Source organism: Triturus cristatus, chromosome 1_1 (assembly GCF_964204655.1).
Source record: "Triturus cristatus chromosome 1_1, aTriCri1.1, whole genome shotgun sequence".
In the NCBI taxonomy this organism is placed as follows: domain Eukaryota; kingdom Metazoa; phylum Chordata; class Amphibia; order Caudata; family Salamandridae; genus Triturus; species Triturus cristatus.
Window position 1 is genome coordinate 559,722,482 of NC_140579.1, and position 19,021 is coordinate 559,741,502.

The 19,021-nt window shown below is 42.2% G+C and overlaps 1 long non-coding RNA gene across 1 annotated transcript in view; it reads right to left on the minus strand.

Moving 5' to 3' along the window:
• Nucleotides 1-19,021, minus strand: part of LOC146870621 (uncharacterized) — a 451,880-nt gene that overhangs the window by 117,097 nt on the left and 315,762 nt on the right. The gene's annotated exons all lie outside the window — the stretch shown is intronic.

Sequence of the window (19,021 nt, forward strand, 5' to 3'; positions counted from 1 at the left end):
TGCAGCACTAATCATAATTTCTATGGCAAAATGAACCCCCTCATTTTGTTCCTTTGCAAATTAAATGTTTTAAGTGTTACCACTTTATTCCAATCAAGATGTCTTCAGGTGTGCCATACTTTTGTAATAAGTAAGACTGATAGCGCTCTAGTTGTTCTTTAGAACAGTCTGGGACATTCTGTCATTGGGCTATACTTGGGCTACATCTGGGTGATATTTGTGCTACATTTGGGCTCTTTTGTCTCTGGTGGCCATCTTGGGAGACTTATTTGTTATGAAGTTTCCTAATTTCCTAATTTACTACAGACTCCTCAGTAGGAATACTTTAAGTTTTTTACTTTGATTCTATCACGAAGGCATTCAGATGTGTCACACATTTGCCATAAATTCCGAAAGTTAGCACTCTAGTTGCTCATTAGATCACTGTAGTAAAGCTACTGCTCACCAGGGAAGTCTGCTGCTGGTATTCAAAGTGCATGTTTCAGTCTGCATGTCAGAATTTTTTGATGAAATAGAAGAGGATTTGAGAAGTCAAAATGTGCCCTAATTTTTATTCTGCAGCACTAATCAAAATTTCTATGGCAAAATGAACCCCCTCATTTTCTTCCTTTGCAAATTAAATGTTTTAAGTGTTACCACTTTATTCCAATCAAGATGGCTTCAGGTGTGCCATACTTTAGTAATAAGTAAGACTGTTAGCGCTCTAGTTGTTCTTTAGAACACTCTGGGAAGCTGCAGTAGAACACAAAGGAATCAACTGACAGTCTCTGCCCTTGTTGGATGTACATGTTTTCCTGAGAATGTCAGACTTCATTCTGAGAAAGATAATGTGAATTTACAGAAAATATGCTCTCAGGTTATCTTATAGATCATCTTCCAAACCTCTGTGGGAAAAGCATGAGAAAATATTTTTCTCTCAAACATGATTCATGATATCCCAGCATAAGTCTTTTTCACATGGTAAAATCACCCTAGAACACACCAGAATTCCTAAAATGAGTATGATACCATGAACAAATGATTTATTATGTAACTAAAGTCTTAAAACCTTCTATTAACTGCAATGCTTTTTAATGAGGTGCTATCATGTATATTGGTCCCAAGATGGCTGCTAACACTTCTTGGATGAAGTGCTGACAGCCAATCAGATCTCACGATGAGATGTGTGGTTAGGCTCCGCCCAGATATATATGTGATTTTGATTTTCTCAGGAACTACTGAACAGATTGACACCATTTAAGCAGAAGGCACGAGTCTGAACTGAGGACTACCTCTTTGCCAAATCTCGTGTAATTCCGTTCAGCAGTTCGGGCTGTAGCTGCGGCTAAAGGTCCTATGGGAAATTTTATGGGGAACCCTCTTTTTTTCTCGGCCCCCGCTACACGAATCATCCTGAGACTTTCAGGATAGGAGCGGACCGGAGCTGGCCAAAAGTTTTGAAAACTTCACGAAGATTCGTCAATCGGCGCCAAAGTTATTGGGAATAGAATGTTGTGGATTTCCTATGGAAAATAGGTCCTAACTATAACTACCTACTGGCGACCGCCAGTAGGTAATATATATATATATATATATATATATATATATATATATATATATATTCACTGAAAAAACACACACGTTATAGTTAGGAATTAGCATTTAAAAAACCTTGCAAATTCACTGAAAAAATCATAGGTTTCACAAATGTAATAGTTAGCTGGACATTTCACTCGTACAAAACCAGTGAAATTCCCCCGTTGTAGTTAGTTCAGCTAACTATAACTCGCGCGACCGCAATCCACTGCTGATGACGTCACATATTACATCACTGATGACATCATCCAGTGAATAGGTGTCTTTCTGAAAAATAAATATTTTTTATATATGTATATCTAAAGGTTAATGGAAGAATAAATGGGTAAATAAGTGTCTAAATGGATGTTTTTTTTTGTAAAATTAATTGTATAACTGACTTATTAACAGTATCTTAGTGAATACAGTGATGTAATATGTGACGTCATCAGCAGTGGATTGCGGTCGCGCGAGTTATAGTTAGCTGAACTAACTATAACGGGGGAATTTCAATGGTTTTGTACGAGTGAAATGTCCAGCACTATAACATGTGTGAAACCTATGGTTTTTTCAGTGAATTTGCAAGGTTTTTTAAATGCTAATTCCTAACTATAACGTGCGCGCATATAGATATTTATGTACTTTTAACTGCAATTTTCTCAGGAACTACTGAACAGATTGACACCATATATGCAAAAGGCACATGCCTGACCTGAGGACTACCTCTTTGCCAAATTTCAAGTAATTCTGTTCAGCCGTTCGGGCTGTACCTTCGACTAAAGGTCCTATGGGAAAATGCATGGGGAAAACGCGTTTTGGGACCCTCCTTTTTTCTCAGCCCCCGCTTGACGAATCACCCCGAGACTTTCAGGGTTGGACCTGAGCGGAGCGCCCCATTAGTTTTGAAAATTTCACGAAGATAAGTCAACCGGCGCCAAAGTTATTCAAAATAGAATTTTCAGATTTCCTATGGGAACTCGGTCCTAACTATAACTATCTACTGGCGACCGCCAGTAGATTATATATATATATATATATATATATATATATTGTGTGTGTGTAGAAACTTTATTTCAGCTGTCGAGCCATAAAAGTTTTACAATCATATTAAAGTCACATAAAACAATATTTAAAACATTTCGATCTATCAAACATTGGAAATATTATAATAATTAACAATAAAACATGAATCTAGTATCATCTTAAGTCAGTGCAGGAAATCTTTAAAAATTGCAATCAGTTAAAATAATCATACATTAAATAAATTCATATCTAGGGCATTGATCAATCATTTCAACCCATATTGGTTGATTAAATGAAGGAATATTTAGACATACAGTTCCAATATAATATACTTAAAACCACCTAGATATTAATATATTGATAAATTAGCTAGCTTAATAAAAAATCACAGCTTTGCTCGAGAATGAAGTAGCGCTAGGCTGAAGGCCACTTCTCTGCACTGCTTCTGGTGTTGCCTGAAGCTTTTTGACACTGAAAGTGGAATGACCTGCGGCTTGATAGTCCTAGCATGAAGTCCCTTCATCCTATGGGCGAATACCTTAGTTTTTGTAGTATCTGATCACTGATCTTATCTTATGTCTATAAACGAAAACAGTCCTTCAAGAATCATCAACTATGCTAAACAAACTTGGCAACTAAAGTATCATCTTGATTCACATAATGATTCTATGACCCTAAAACTGTAACCAATTAGAACATGTCAGCTGATATAGTGAGGTTCTATAATGTTATGGCAGTGTCCATAACGGAAAAAAATATATATATATATATATATATGTCAGCCTAGACAGTAAGAAGACATATTGACAACATTTCTGCGTGGGTCTAAAAAGTTCACATTTTCTAAATAGATAAATGCAAGCACAGGATAAAAATTAGGAGAGGCTTAAGAGCTGGAACTGTCACAGTATTAATACCATCCATTGATTGTTAATTGTGATAACTGCATTTTGAGACATTTCTAGCATTATGATAGCATAGATATCAAGAATCATAAATGTATGAATATATAAAAATACTGCATATAAAAACAAAAATTATACTATTGTATGCACATTGATGAACCAAATGACGAACCAGGCAAAGCATTTCATTCCCTTCTAATGGAGCTGAGTGCAAAAGAATAAAACTAGAAAAAATAAGAAAGGAAACAAACTCTCCTTTTTGGCACACTCTTTTTCATTTGAGTCATAAACAGTCCGAACAGTCCTTTCCATTTCATGCTGCAAAGTGATTTGAATTTTGTTGATTTCTTCCCAATTAGTGATGGGATTATGTAATCTCCATATCAGGTGTCTCGGTCATAGAAAATGTTGCACTTAAAGTGGCATAAGAATGGTCAAGGTAAAGACCCTTTGTTCTTGGTTTGGCAATTGCTGGTGCAGGAGATGGACTGGAATAGATCATTCAGATCCAAGGATCTCAAAGATGGTGGCGGTCCTTGTGGATCAATTCCTATTGGAACAGATGACCCATCACATTGAGATACTTTCTATAGGTAATTGCAGTTCTCGACAATAAGCTTAGTGCAACTTCAGAGGACGAAGTAGTTGTTTTATGTTTATAGGCGCCATTGGGGGCATCCAAAGAAGAATGCCAGAATGGTTTCTTGTAAACTGTTTATGCCCCAAAAGACTGGTCTCACTGCATCTTGTTTACAGAATGATCGAGTACAAGGCTCTCCCAAAACAATCAGCCTCTCAAATACAAGGTAGAATGACAAGTATTCGTCCCACTGCTTTTCATTTGGATAATCAAAAACCTAATTGTTGGTTGCATCCGGATTTTATTTTATTTAATTACTGGAAACAAGATACAAATGCCACAGCCAATGAACAGAAGAATTGTATGAAATCCACAGAGCAGTCTTGAAAATAGTGAATGGAACAACAAAGGTTAAGCCCAAAAAAAGACGTGAAGCCAGTCAATATGCCAGATACAATACTTTGCAAGAAATGCACTATTTTTTAAATTAATTTATTTGTTTTTGAGTTTTATATAGTGCCAAAGGTACCCAAAGGTATCACAGCGCTTAGCCAGTTGTGGGCATAGGTAATTAGAGCTACATGTGAGGATACGTGTACATCAAACACAGTCAAAAGAAGTATGAGCAATATAATAATAAAAATAGTGAGAACAATCAAAAAGTACATACCAAACCATCATTAGGTAATGACGTTAGTGCAAAAAATAGGGGCTGAATCGGTCAGGTGACCGTAATGAAAGTGTCAATTTAGGGTGGTTGAGTCTATGGGAAACATGGATCAGATTGCGATCGAGTTGATGCCAGTTATGTTCATCAAATGGATGATGGTGGGCACAAAATTGGAATAGTATACTGGGTTTGTGTTAGGATTGGGGGTCTCTAGTTGGAGGTGGTATGCACCTGGCCCAAGTAGGGACCCTTCCTTCTAGCCAGGATAAGAGAGTTACACACCCAAGTTAACCCCTGCTCACCCCTTGGTAGCCTGGCACAAGCAGTCAGGCCTATTTCAGAGGCAGTGTGTAAGGTATTTGTACATAACACATATAGTAACACAGTGAAAACAGTACAGTACCGTACAAATGGACAATACACAAGTTTAGAAAAAGAAAGTATCTTTATCTAAACCAAACAAGACCAAAATGACAAAACTCCAACATACAGAACTCAAAATTGCTTGAAACCTTTTGAAAGGTTTCAAGCAATTCAGTCCATAGTACTCTATGAATGTGGTGATTTTAGATGCGGCAAACTCCACAAGAAAAAGCAGCTGTCAAGGAGGGAAGCATAAAAAAATCACAGTGAATAGTCGATTCCTGAGTCTGTGGGTGATGCGGTGGAAAACTTGCCACACAGGTGCGATGCGTGGAAATCTGGATGCGCTGGAGGTCGATACAGCAGTGGCAAACAATCACTGCGTCGATTTCTTCCCACGATGCGTCAATTCTTTCAGGCACACATCAGGGCCTGCACCAGAGTCTGTGCGGAGTATCAGACTTTGGAGACATGGTGCTCTGAACTCGGGCTGCGGTGGTTTCTTCAGCTACAGGCATGCACTGCATCGATTTCCTTGGCTGCATGAAGCTGATGCGTGGAAATGTTTCCCGCATGGCAGTGCTGCGTCACAGAAACAGGTGCTGGAAGGGCGATGCATTGATTTCGAAGTCTTTTGCTGCAGGTACAGAACTGAAATAGCACCATTTGGCAGGTGAGAACTACCAGTAGTGGAGTTCAGGAATGCTGCAGATGAAGTCTTTGATGGCCCTGGCACTTCCAACAGGAGGGAATAACACACAAGTCCTTGGAGAACCTTGGGAAAGCAGGATTCAGAAGTAAAATCCATTCCTATCACTTCCCACAGACAGAAGAAGCAACTACAGGCCAACCCAGAAAAGCAACACACAGCAATGGGGCAGTACTCCTCCTGACAGCTTTTCAGCACTTCTTCTTGGCAGGGTCCTAATTCTAGAAGTCTGGGTTTTTAGGTCTTGAAGTTGGCATTCTTCAAAGGATTGTCTTTGTAGTCCACACGTTCTTAGTTCTTGCCTGGTCTCTTGCCTTGCCTGGTCTTGGCTCCAGACACACTCCTATGGCGTAGAGACAGCAATGTGTGAGGCCAGGTAAAGTCCTATTCAGATATCAGTTACAACTCTTCCCACCACTCTAGCTCAGGAAAAGCCCATCAGCCTGGTGATGGGCCATCTAGATATGCAGGGCACACCTCAGCTCCCTTTGTGTGACTGTTTAGAGTAAATGCACTAACAGGCTCCTGTTAGTCTAAACTAGATGTTGATTCCACAGGCATGTAGAGGAGCAGGATGGTTAAATAAAAAATGCCCACTTTCTAAAAGTGGTATTTGCAGACACAAACCACCTTCTCTAAAAGATGTGTTTTAAAATCCTGAGCTCAGAAAGCCCAAACTCCAAATCTCTAGCTGTTCTCACCTGTTAAATGTTACAAGGCAGCTCCAATGATAGCCTATGGGAGAGCTAGTCCTTGGAGTAGTGAAAAACAAAATTGGCAGTATTTCACCATCAGGACATGTAAAACACACCAGTACATGTCCTCGCTTTCCTATACATTGCACCATGCACATGAGGGTACCTTGGGCCTATCTTAGGGGTGCCTTACATGTAGTAAAACGGATGTTTAGGGCCTGGCAAGTGGGTGCAGTTTCCAGGATGACATGGCAGTTTAAAACTGCACTCACAGACATTGCAAGGGAAGGCCTGAGACAAGTTTACAGGGTTACTCATGCCGGTGGCACAACCAGTGCTGCAGGCTCACTAGTAGCATTGGATTTACCGGCTCTGGGCACCCATAGTGCACTTTACTAGGGACTTACCAGTAAATCAAATATGCCAATCATGGAGAACTAATCAGAATCACAATTTACACAGGGAGCACTTGCACTTTAGTACTAATCAGCAGTGGTAAAGTGCTCAGAGTACATAAACCAGCAAAAACAAAGTCCAGAATAACATTAAAAATACAGGAGATAGAGGCAAAAAGACAGGGGAAAGCATGCCAAGCATGCCAGGTCTAAGAGTTTGCAATAATTTTGAGACTGATGCAAAGTGGGCTTTTTGTATGTCAAATGTTTCTGCCGCTGCAGTTAAGAGGACCTCTTACTGCATTAATATTGCAGTAAGTCTGTTTAAGTTCTTAAGGTGCATATTATCCATATCTGATTTGGGCCAAAGAACATTTTCAAGAATGCTTCCGGGGGTAGATAGGATATTATACCACAACATTTTGGGGTTTCTGATACAGTTAACAAATATGGTATGGCACTGGACATTTTGAAGCATGTTTCATTTGTAATGAACAAATAGGAACCGATATTCAGAAGTGTGTGGTATGTTGGACTGGATGAAACAGGGGCATCTAATCATTTACAGCTTCAAAGGGTTACAGGCCCCAGGTAAAATGTGAGAATTGCAGATGAGTGTGTGACCTGGAGGACTGGAGGATCCAGCTATACTTATGAATGTGGTGTTTTCTTGGGTGTATCAGTAACAATGAAATGGTAACTCCTATAAGTGATGAAGGATTGTTTTGTGCATTTTTCCATACCAACCCAAGAACTTAAACTCCTGACAATCATGAAAGTGAAAGGCAGTGATAGGAAGGAATATTACTCCATGCCGGAACCATGTGATTGCGGGTCTTCCGCTCCGGAAAAAAGGGAATTATCTACTTTTCTTTACTTAACAGAATGCAGGTAGCTTCTTTTTTTAGCCATATTTCTATGTGGAAGTTAAATTATAAGGTTATTTATTTTAACTCTTTATTTATCATTTCTCTGCAACTAAAATGTGGGTCACATAATTGTGCGAATTGCACACACTTACAATATTATTTGCTTCACAACTTCTCCCTAGATCATATGACCACTTTAGCAGTTCTACATTACCAACCCTTTCTGAAAAAATTCTAACTAGTCCCCAGTTACTTTCTTAGGACTCTCACAATAGAAATACAATAATTATATTACGTACATCGGCTGTTCCAACCCATATCCTTTTGTGATAGATGACCCAAGAAAAGCAGATCCTTTATAGATATTGTTTCTGAGAGCCAACCTGCTCTACCCTTTATTTCATGTGATCTGGACCACTATCACCTGCAGGTGTTGTTTTCAGCCCTTACATACTGTTTTTTTATATGATTGTGACTCAATTCCTATATGCTCAGCAAGCAACATTCTATTTATTGTGCCTGTGAAATGAATGCCTGTTCCTGTGCTAACAATCCATTTATCTCCTCCCAAAACTCTACCAGTGTGGGACAAGGCAAAGTCATGCGGAGAAATGCAGCATTAGCTCATTCGGTCTTTTTGTCCAGTAAGATCCTATGTATTCTAAGTGGTGTCATGCTCTGTGCAAAATATTTAAGTGATTTTGCTTAAATCTGACATTACTTGTTATAACCCGTCTCAAACCCACATTTTTTATCCCAGTCACTATCTGTTGTTTTCCTCTGCAGGCCTGCCTTCCATGCCTACTTGTCCTGCATAGGGACCACTTTCCTGTCTTTTTTCATGGCCTTGTAGAGTCCACAAACCAAACTTTTACCCTCTTATAGTTACCATCATCTCCAAAGTTTCTGGACCTGTCAGAACACTGGAAAGCCTGTCCATTGGATCACTAACACAATATCGAGGCAAACAATATCGTAGGACACAAAGATCGTGTCAAAAATATTGCTTACCAAAATATTGTGTTCCTATACTTATAATGGTAAGTACAAAAATAGCGGAAATCAAATATCAATTCACACTAATATCATCCAAAAACATAAAAAAAATAACTTTTTTATATGTGTATATATGTAAAATTATATATAGGACCAAGTTTAAATACAAAAATAGTTTTTTGACTTGCTTATAACCTTGGCGCCGTTTACCAATTCTTCATACAATTTTCCAAAAGAAGTGGTCCTGTTTGTCTAGCTCCATATGCAAAGTTTCAGAGCGCTCTAAGCACTCTATCAAGCTGGGCCTGAGAAAAAGGGGGGGGGTTTAAAATGCAATTTCCCACAGGGACTTTGAACATGACTACAGCCCGAACTGCCAGACGGAATTACACGAAATTTGTAATTTGTAGGGAGAGGTAGCTCTTGGTCCGGAAAGAGCCTGTTTTGTGATTTGGTACAAATCCATTCAGTACGTGTAGAGCTGTTAAAGTAAAAAAAAAGTGTGTATCTGGGAACATGGAACCCCTGTGGATCCCCCGTGGTGGATCCGCAAAGTCACGCATCATCAGCAATGCTGTGATTGGCTGACCACAACCTGACCGGGCGGATGTGGCTGTTATTTTAAGTGTCAGGGAAAGGTCCTGGGGTCTTAAAATCTATCTGCAAAATTATTAAAGGGGTCAGGGTAGAGGTATCCTGATCCCATGGATGTGTTAGAGTTGTGCAAAAACCAAAGGAAATGATGGACGGAGTGTTGAACATTGCAAGCACTCACCCCCAGTCAACTGATCTGGGTTTAATCCATCACCGTTCTTTAGCCCACTCTGCCACCCCAGTTCAGACATGGCCATATGCAAATCAGTCTGACCCTGTGCCTCATGGGAACAGTCCAGCCCGAACTGCCAAGCCATGTCTTCCCTGGACCGGAAAAAAGCTTCCTAGGACCGGTTTCTGGCATTTCAGCCGTCTTCAGCCAGGCTTGCTTGAATCCAGTGGCAAAGTGAGCAAGGGACTCACGTCTGAGCATACCCTGCCAACTTATGGCGAACAAAGCAAAAACCAAAGGAAATGATGGACGGAGTGTTGAACATTGCAAGCACTCACCCCCAGTCAACTGATCTGGGTTTAATCCATCACCGTTCTTTAGCCCACTCTGCCACCCCAGTTCAGACATGGCCATATGCAAATCAGTCTGACCCTGTGCCTCATGGGAACAGTCCAGCCCGAACTGCCAAGCCATGTCTTCCCTGGACCGGAAAAAAGCTTCCTAGGACCGGTTTCTGGCATTTCAGCCGTCTTCAGCCAGGCTTGCTTGAATCCAGTGGCAAAGTGAGCAAGGGACTCACGTCTGAGCATACCCTGCCAACTTATGGCGAACAAAGCAAAAACCAAAGGAAATGATGTACGGAGTGTTGAACATTGCAAGCACTCACCCCCAGACAACTGATCTTGGTTTAATCCATCACCGTTCTTTAGCCCACTCTGCCACCCCAGTTCAGACATGGCCATATGCTAATCAGTCTGACCCTGTGCCTCATGGGAACAGTCCAGCCCGAACTGCCAAGCCATGTCTTCCCTGGACCGGAAAAAAGCTTCCTAGGACCGGTTTCTGGCATTTCAGCCGTCTTCAGCCAGGCTTGCTTGAATATTACTCCATGCCGGAACCATGTGATTGCGGGTCTTCCGCTCCGGAAAAAAGGGAATTATCTACTTTTCTTTACTTAACAGAATGCAGGTAGCTTCTTTTTTTAGCCATATTTCTATGTGGAAGTTAAATTATAAGGTTATTTATTTTAACTCTTTATTTATCATTTCTCTGCAACTAAAATGTGGGTCACATAATTGTGCGAATTGCACACACTTACAATATTATTTGCTTCACAACTTCTCCCTAGATCACATGACCACTTTAGCAGTTCTACATTACCAACCCTTTCTGAAAAAATTCTAACTAGTCCCCAGTTACTTTCTTAGGACTCTCACAATAGAAATACAATAATTATATTACGTACACCGGCTGTTCCAACCCATATCCTTTTGTGATAGATGACCCAAGAAAAGCAGATCCTTTATAGATATTGTTTCTGAGAGCCAACCTGCTCTACCCTTTATTTCATGTGATCTGGACCACTATCACCTGTAGGTGTTGTTTTCAGCCCTTACATACTGTTTTTTTATATGATTGTGACTCAATTCCTATATGCTCAGCAAGCAACATTCTATTTATTGTGCCTGTGAAATGAATGCCTGTTCCTGTGCTAACAATCCATTTATCTCCTCCCAAAACTCTACCAGTGTGGGACAAGGCAAAGTCATGCGGAGAAATGCAGCATTAGCTCATTCGGTCTTTTTGTCCAGTAAGATCCTATGTATTCTAAGTGGTGTCATGCTCTGTGCAAAATATTTAAGTGATTTTGCTTAAATCTGACATTACTTGTTATAACCCGTCTCAAACCCACATTTTTTATCCCAGTCACTATCTGTTGTTTTCCTCTGCAGGCCTGCCTTCCATGCCTACTTGTCCTGCATAGGGACCACTTTCCTGTCTTTTTTCATGGCCTTGTAGAGTCCACAAACCAAACTTTTACCCTCTTATAGTTACCATCATCTCCAAAGTTTCTGGACCTGTCAGAACACTGGAAAGCCTGTCCATTGGATCACTAACACAATATCGAGGCAAACAATATCGTAGGACACAAAGATCGTGTCAAAAATATTGCTTACCAAAATATTGTGTTCCTATACTTATAATGGTAAGTACAAAAATAGCGGAAATCAAATATCAATTCACACTAATATCATCCAAAAACATAAAAAAAATAACTTTTTTATATGTGTATATATGTAAAATTATATATAGGACCAAGTTTAAATACAAAAATAGTTTTTTGACTTGCTTATAACCTTGGCGCCGTTTACCAATTCTTCATACAATTTTCCAAAAGAAGTGGTCCTGTTTGTCTAGCTCCATATGCAAAGTTTCAGAGCGCTCTAAGCACTCTATCAAGCTGGGCCTGAGAAAAAGGGGGGGGTTTAAAATGCAATTTCCCACAGGGACTTTGAACATGACTACAGCCCGAACTGCCAGACGGAATTACACGAAATTTGTAATTTGTAGGGAGAGGTAGCTCTTGGTCCGGAAAGAGCCTGTTTTGTGATTTGGTACAAATCCATTCAGTACGTGTAGAGCTGTTAAAGTAAAAAAAAAGTGTGTATCTGGGAACATGGAACCCCTGTGGATCCCCCGTGGTGGATCCGCAAAGTCACGCATCATCAGCAATGCTGTGATTGGCTGACCACAACCTGACCGGGCGGATGTGGCTGTTATTTTAAGTGTCAGGGAAAGGTCCTGGGGTCTTAAAATCTATCTGCAAAATTATTAAAGGGGTCAGGGTAGAGGTATCCTGATCCCATGGATGTGTTAGAGTTGTGCAAAAACCAAAGGAAATGATGGACGGAGTGTTGAACATTGCAAGCACTCACCCCCAGTCAACTGATCTGGGTTTAATCCATCACCGTTCTTTAGCCCACTCTGCCACCCCAGTTCAGACATGGCCATATGCAAATCAGTCTGACCCTGTGCCTCATGGGAACAGTCCAGCCCGAACTGCCAAGCCATGTCTTCCCTGGACCGGAAAAAAGCTTCCTAGGACCGGTTTCTGGCATTTCAGCCGTCTTCAGCCAGGCTTGCTTGAATCCAGTGGCAAAGTGAGCAAGGGACTCACGTCTGAGCATACCCTGCCAACTTATGGCGAACAAAGCAAAAACCAAAGGAAATGATGGACGGAGTGTTGAACATTGCAAGCACTCACCCCCAGTCAACTGATCTGGGTTTAATCCATCACCGTTCTTTAGCCCACTCTGCCACCCCAGTTCAGACATGGCCATATGCAAATCAGTCTGACCCTGTGCCTCATGGGAACAGTCCAGCCCGAACTGCCAAGCCATGTCTTCCCTGGACCGGAAAAAAGCTTCCTAGGACCGGTTTCTGGCATTTCAGCCGTCTTCAGCCAGGCTTGCTTGAATCCAGTGGCAAAGTGAGCAAGGGACTCACGTCTGAGCATACCCTGCCAACTTATGGCGAACAAAGCAAAAACCAAAGGAAATGATGAACGGAGTGTTGAACATTGCAAGCACTCACCCCCAGACAACTGATCTGGGTTTAATCCATCACCGTTCTTTAGCCCACTCTGCCACCCCAGTTCAGACATGGCCATATGCTAATCAGTCTGACCCTGTGCCTCATGGGAACAGTCCAGCCCGAACTGCCAAGCCATGTCTTCCCTGGACCGGAAAAAAGCTTCCTAGGACCGGTTTCTGGCATTTCAGCCGTCTTCAGCCAGGCTTGCTTGAATCCAGTGGCAAAGTGAGCAAGGGAGTGACACTCCGTCCATCATTTCCTTTGGTTTTTGCTTTGTTCGCCATAAGTTGGCAGGGTATGCTCAGACGTGAGCCCCTTGCTCACTTTGCCACTGGATTCAAGCAAGCCTGGCTGAAGACGGCTGAAATACCAGAAACCGGTCCTAGGAAGCTTGTTTCCGGTCCAGGGAAGACATGGCTTGGCAGTTCGGGCTGGACTATTCCCATGAGGCACAGGGTCAGACTGATTTGCATATGGCCATGTCTGAACTGGGGTGGCAGAGTGGGCTAAAGAACGGTGATGGATTAAACCCAGATCAGTTGACTGGGGGTGAGTGCTTGCAATGCTCATCACTCCGTCCATCATTTCCTTTGGTTTTTGCTATGTTCGCCATAAGTTGGCAGGGTATGCTCAGACGTGAGTCCCTTGCTCACTTTGCCACTGGATTCAAGCAAGCCTGGCTGAAGACAGCTGAAATGCCAGAAACCGGTCCTAGGAAGCTTTTTTCCGGTCCAGGGAAGACATGGCTTGGCAGTTCGGGCTGGACTGTTCCCATGAGGCACAGGGTCAGACTGATTTGCATATGGCCATGTCTGAACTGGGGAGGCAGAGTGGGCTAAAGAACGGTGATGGATTAAACCCAGATCAGTTGACTGGGGGTGAGTGCTTGCAATGTTCAACACTCCGTCCATCATTTCCTTTGGTTTTTGCTGTGTTAGAGTTGTATCAGAGGGACCTATGTTGGGTATGAAATTGAGTTATATTATAATATATATATTTTTTTCCACTTCGAGAATCCACAGATCCCCTTCGAGGCTAAGTGTAAATTCATGATGGATCAACAAATCTTGACTCACTTTCAAAGAAAAAAACACTTTCAGACCCACTCAGACACCCACCCAGGTACTCTCATACCCATTTACAGACATGCGGAGACGGTCATGCACCCACTCAAAGACCTATGCAGGCATTCACACACCCACTCACAGAGCCATGCAGGTACTCTCAGATCCACTCACATACCTACATAGACACTCACACACCTACTCACAGATCCTTGGACACCCACTCACAGACCCACACAGACACTCACTGATCCACTCACAGACCCACGCAGACATTAAGACACTTACTCACAGTTCAACAAAGACACTCACACACCTGCTCACATACCAACTCACACACTCACAGACCTACTCATAGACCACACAGACACTCACACACCCACTGACAGATCCACACTGGCACTCACGGAACCATTCACAGACTGACACAAGCACTCACACACCCACTCATCCCCCACAGGAACTTACACATCCACTCATAGACCCTCACACATCCACTCACAGACCCACTCAGGCACTCATACACCCACTCACAGACTGACAGTGGTGTTCACATACCACTCACAGAGGTACATGCGCATTGACACACCCACTCACAGACCCATGCAGGTACTCATAGACCCACTCGCATACCCACATAGGCACTCATGCACCCATGCACAGACCCACACAGGCACTCACACATACGCTCACCATTCTATGCTGGCACTTTCACACTCACTCAGAGTCTCACACAGGCAGTCACACACCCACTCACAGAACATTGCAGCCATTCATAGACCCACTCACAGACCCATGCAGTCACTCAAACATTTATTAAAAGACCCACTCAGGCACTCATACATCTACTGACAGACCAACACAGCCACTCACACAGCCACTCACAGACCCACACAGTCAGTCTATACCCACCTACTCACAGACCCACACAGCTACTCACACACCCACTCACAGACCCACACATCCAGTCTAACACCACTAACAAACTCACACAGTCAACACAGTCACTCACACACCCACTTACCCATACAGGCACTGATAGACTCATTCAAAGACCAACACAGACACTCACAGATCCAGTCACAAACCCGTGCAGGCACTCAGAGACCCACTAACTCACCCACATAGGCACTTACACACCCACTTACAGATGCACACAACCACTCACACGCTCACTCACAGACTCACATATGCACCCCCACTGACAGAACCACGCATACACTCACAGACCCACTGACAGAGCCACGCAGGCACTCACACACCCACTCAGAAATCCATGCAGGCACTGACAGACTTACTCTAACACCCACAGAGGTACTCAGAGACCTACTCACAGACTTATGCAGGTACTCACATACCCACTCACAGACCCATGCATCCCCTCACACATCCACTTACATACCCACAGAGGTACTCCCAAATCCATTCACAGACCCACATAGGCAGTCACATACCCACTCACAGACCTACACAAACACTCTGACACCTACTCACAGACCCACAGAGGCACTCACAGACCCACTCATCCACTCGCACACCCACAGAGCTATGCAAGCAATAACAGACCCACTCATAGAACCACACAGAAACTCACACACCCACTCACAGACCCACACAGACACTCATACACCCACTCACAGACCCACTCAAACATGCACACACCCACTCAGAGACTCACTCATGCTCTCACACACCCACTCATAGACCCACACAAGCATTCTCACACCCATTCACAGAATCACACAGGCAGCCACAGACCCATTAAGAGAGCCATGGAGCCACTCAAATCCACTCATATATCCATGCAGGCACCAAGAAATTCACTCACAGACCCACAAAGGCACTCACGGGCCCGCTCATAGATCCATGCAGGTACTCACGCACCCACTCACAAACCTATGCAGGCTCTCGTATACCCACTCACAGACCCATGCATCCACTTACAAACCCATGTACAGACTTTGACTGGCACTCACAGACCCACTCACGGACCCATATAGGCAGTCACACACCCACTCACAGACCCACACAGGCACTCAAACACCCACTCACAGATTCACACACACAGCCATACATCCACTCACAAACCTGTACAAGCGAATCCTGAATGTGCTGCTTTGTATTGAATGTGTGCTTTGGATTTGTGGATCTGCGATGGATCCATGGAGTTGAGTAAAAAATTTCATTTTTTTTTTTAAAGGATTTTAAAAGAAGATGAACCAGTGTTTGGGAAAAAGGGTGGCTCTAAAAAGAGCCTTTGTTTATGGTGTGTAGATAATAACTACACATAAAAGAGGATGCAGTCTTTCAAGTTGTTGAGGAACACACTGTTGCTTTTCTCTGTGAAATGAACTTCATAATTTCTTTACATACGGTCCATATCAAAGCGTAAATTGTTGTTGTATATAGAGCCCATGTTGTGGTCTCTGAGGAATGTAATACAAGTTTTATAGAAATGTTTTCCTATATTTGTCTATCTGTGAACAGAATTTGTTTGACCACTTCTACTTCTGCCTTTGGCAAATGTTCGGGAACACCAAGGCAGTGTGTGGAAAGAGTGCCATTAATTTAATTTACTAATGAATTCCTTCATTAGGATTTCCAGTCCAACCCCAGCAATTGTGTCTTGGTCATCTTCACCACAGTGCACAAACATGAAGTCTGGATGTTGGCAATCCACAATGCATTCAACCAAAAGTAGCAGTTGATGCCACTCTAATCTTCTCTGGCCAAGCCAAGTAATGTTTACATTAGGTAAACCCAGGTCCCTACCAAAGCCTCTCTTTGTAACACTCTCTCTGGCCCAAATCACAAAACTATGGCCCACAATCCATACTCTAACCCGTTTTTAGGCAAATTGAAGTAGCTCCAAGGAGAAGGCTGTAGTGAAATGAGAGTGTTTTCAAAATAAAAGGCAGTTAAAATGGAGGACAGCAACTAAATTAAGAACATATTTGATTGGGTGCTGTTGATATGCAGGTAGCTAAAAGTAGATAGAGATTTTGAGAAAAAAGTAGGCCTGGGCTAAAATTCCGTTCCGCTCGCAGAAATTGCGATAATTTGACATTTCCGCGTTCCGCGGAGAGCGTGAAAATGTCAACATTTCCGCAATCTGCATTTTACCGGAAATGTTTTGCTTGCTCGCGCTCTAAAATAATACATTCTCGCGTGCGCGCGATCACCTTACCTGAATCCCCACGTTCGCCGACAAGTTTTCCCGGTCCGGTCGCGTTCTCTACGAGATGTTGGATTGTTGGTAGCCATTTGCGCTGTCTCGCGACAGTTCGCGCCCGCAGTAACGTCATTCGTCGTGCGATCACGTCTTTCTTCTCGCGATCATGCACCGCGAGACAAGTGAAAACAAGATGGCCGCGCACGCGAGCAACCGTATGGGTAAGTTGGCGAGCCGCAGAAAATACCGCGAATGGGCGGGAAAAAAACTTCCGCATCTTCGCGATATTTCCGCGTGTTTGCGAAGATTTTTAACATTTTTGCGATAATTTGCAAAAGTGAATTTCACAAATTCCGCCCACCCCTAGAAAAAAGTAATTACTTCTGTGATTGGCTCTGGAAAAAGAAATTATGCTGATTGGGATACGCTTAATATTCCAAACAGGCAACCACACCTGCTACAGTTCAAGTTAGTATGGTGTTCATAGAATAGGTTGTGAACTTTTGACCTGCTGCTAACAGTGAGAGTTCTAAACATGGTTACCATAGAATTGGAACTAAAAGAGTGTGGGGGTTTAGAAATAAAATAACTGTAATGTAGCACTTAAAAAGAGCATGGTGTAGACACACTGCTTATTGTGGTCTATTTGCCTTCATGATCACTAATTTCATACAAAGTGAAATGTACATGCAAACCATAAACAGTACAACGATAAATACATGTATGGGCTTTTGTGTGGAATCATAGATCCACCCCGAATTTTCACAGGGGCTGTCTGAGCGCCACAGGGAATCTGCAAATCTGAACAAGAGCACTGCCGAATTAGGGTTCTTGACAGGATTCTAATAAAGGATTAATAAAGACTGGACATTCAGAAGTGCTATAACAAAGATAAACTAGGAAAGGAAGGTTACGATTCGCTAGCTACAGAAGTATCACTGAGATGAGAGTGGGAAGAGTTGTCATTGTTAGTTCTTCTGTACTGAAAGTGGAATACCATTCTTGTACTGTTGGCTTGAGATTTTCACTGAGAAGCGATTCTAAGTGGCACTGAGAAAAAAATTGGAGAGCAGCAAAAAAAATTCACAGGTATGACAGTAAGGGTGCTCATTTAAAAAAGTATATAGCAAGTTATGAGTGAATATAAGGTGAATGGAAGTGAGTAGGTTGTATACAACAATAGAAGGAAAAATCTGACGGAGGGTAGATGATGATAAGTAAAAGCATAATGAGTAGCAAAGGAGGTCGGAAAATGTTTAAAGAGAAAATAGATGTATTATATGAAGGTACTGTTAAAGAATGTGTCTAGAAGACGGTGTGTGGATTGATTATATTAGATAATTTAATAGTATATAATTTGAACCCAGTCACAGAGACGAGCACGCACTGATACACTAGGTTACAATCTTAAAAAACACTTATGAACCCAAAACAGATGTAGTCAGACAGTAACCAACGTACTGAGAAAGACACTAATCAAAGAATTCACACACCCATTTACTCACCTACAGATGCATTTTCATAGTCATACTCACTCTCATGCAGGCACTGTCAGAATCACTGAGACACATTTATAGCCATTCATGTATCCAGCAATCACTGTGCTACAGACAGATGTACACAGACATATACTGAGTTTTACACCAAGTCACCCACCCATGAAGGCAATAACATACCTATTTACAAAACCATAGAGCAAATCACACATTCAGTCAGAGGGCGACAAAGGCACTTACACATTCAGTCACACTTCTGCATAGCACTTATGTATCCAGCACAAACAGTTACATATCCCCAGACTCACTAACATGAAATGAAATAATGAAATACCAGTATTTGTAAAGCGCAAAGCTACCTCCGAAGTGGTGTCCTAGCGCTGGGGGCC